Source organism: Symphodus melops, assembly GCF_947650265.1.
Source record: "Symphodus melops genome assembly, chromosome: 3".
NCBI lineage: Eukaryota > Metazoa > Chordata > Actinopteri > Labriformes > Labridae > Symphodus > Symphodus melops.
The window spans coordinates 30928510-30930473 of NC_136693.1; the positions used below are offsets into that span (position 1 = coordinate 30928510).

At 48.0% G+C, this 1964-nt stretch overlaps 1 protein-coding gene across 2 annotated transcripts in view; it reads right to left on the reverse strand.

Moving 5' to 3' along the window:
- Window positions 1-1675, reverse strand: part of LOC306820846 (homeobox-containing protein 1-like) — a 9731-nt gene extending 8056 nt beyond the window's left edge. For both annotated transcript variants that reach the window (XM_079338855.1, XM_079338854.1), the window contains exon 1: window positions 1406-1675. The gene's annotated coding sequence lies outside the window, so the exon portion shown is untranslated. The remainder of the gene's footprint in view (window positions 1-1405) is intronic.
- Between the last annotated feature and the right edge of the window lie 289 nt (window positions 1676-1964).

Genomic DNA, 1964 nt, shown 5'->3' on the forward strand with positions numbered 1-1964 from the left:
GTGTGTGTGTGTGTGTGTGTGTGTGTGTGTGTGTGTGTGTGTGAGATTCTGCAGGGATGTGTGTGTGTGTGTGTGTCTCTGCAGGGATGTGTGTGTGTGTGTGTGTGTGAGATTCTGCAGGGATGTGTGTGTGTGTGTGTGTGTGTGATTCTGCAGGGATGTGTGTGTGTGTGTCTGCAGGGATGTGTGTGTGTGTGTGTCTGCAGGGATGTGTGTGTGTGTGTGTGTCTGCAGGGATGTGTGTGTGTGTGTGTGTGTGTGTGTGTGTGTGTGCAGGGATGTGTGTGCGTGTGTGTGTGTGATTCTGCAGGGATGTGTGTGCGTGTGTGTGTGTGTGTGTGTGTGTGTGTGCAGGGATGTGTGTGTGTGTGTGTGTGTGTGTGTGTGTGTGTGTGTGTGTGCAGGGATGTGTGTGTGTGTGTGTGTGTGTGTGTGTGTGTGTGTGTGTGTGTGTCTGCAGGTATACAGTGACAGAGGGACATTAAACAGTGCTGACTGGCAGCTCTGAAGATGTCTGCAGTATCTGCAGGAGGAGGGCTGTGTGCACACATGTTCACCTTCATGCTTCAGGAGCTGCTTGACCTCTGACCCTGAGGATCACTCTGTACAGACCTGAGTCTTCATCCTCACACCTCCTGGACTGATTAACACCTCAGTTATCCTCTCCTAAACTTCAACTCTTACTACAGTACAGTTTAAAGTGTAGTGGAGCCTTTGAACCCAGTGACCTGCCGATGAGCCTCACCACACGTAGTGCCATATTAACTGCACACAACATGCTGGAGTCTTTAATCAGCTACTTTCAAACTGCCTTTGGAAGCTGAAACTTCACAAATAAAGACACGGCTGGCTCTGAGACCAGAGACTTCACTGACCCTAACCCTAGCCCCCCCCCCCCCAGAAGGAGCGTCCTTAAAGAGGATCGCCCTGCCAAACCTCACTGTAAAAACAGATAAATTAGGATTACACTGGCTCCTGGATTCAGGGCATGCAAAGCACAGGGTGTCATTTCACTGTTTCTGGATAAGACACAAAAGGACACCAATTTGGCATCACGTTCTTGTCAACTAATCCATCCAAAGCGAGACAATCAGTCAGTATGTAACCGCTTCACCGTGTCCACCCCAAGTGAGACACATTGTCCTCCGTGGATCACAGCGGTGAGCGCTCAGTGGGAAAGTTGACGCTGTGTTTCATTTAGTGTGTCTTGTTGAAGTTAACGCCTGCCGAATATTATACCGACTGTCTCCCGTGAGCTCAGACGGTAACAGTGTAGCTAACGTGCACGGTAAGCTCCGGGTGTTTGTCTGCAGCATGCCAACATGTTGGACGAGTTCTCGGTTCTCTCCGCGCAGAGAAAGGAGACGTCGGAGCGCGCAGGACCGTCTAAAGGACTCCGGCTCACCTTCAGGTTCCAGTCTACGAGCCTCCACGGATCTTATTCCACCTGAAATGTCCAGCCTTCCTCGGACCACCGGGACACACTGACACTTTTCCCAAAATGTCTCCTCTGATTCTAATTGGTTTTCAATCCTCCGTCAGACAGATTCGCCTTTTGTCCGGCAGACAGGCGCCATGTTGACAACACGACGCAAGGAACGATGGGAGACGCAGTTTATAGAACTTACTGTACTCCAAAGGAATGCAAGCAGACAGTAATGGATGCCATGAGTTCACTGAGGAGACCTTTCTGTTGTTCCGCTGCACACTAAAGGACCCTTATGATTTCATTTCTTATGTTTCTCACTCTCGAGTCCCAAAAAGCGATTTTATTTGTAGTTTGTGTACAAAAGATATTTAATGGTTATAAACAAATTAAATGAACTTAACCCGTTTAAATTGTCAGGTTTTACATTTTGTTTTAGAGAATGTAAAAAACACAGTTTCACACCTTTATCATCTCCACAGAAACTTCCTCTGAACATCTGAGAGCAAAAAAACTGCTTCTGTGTCCTTTGACTAAT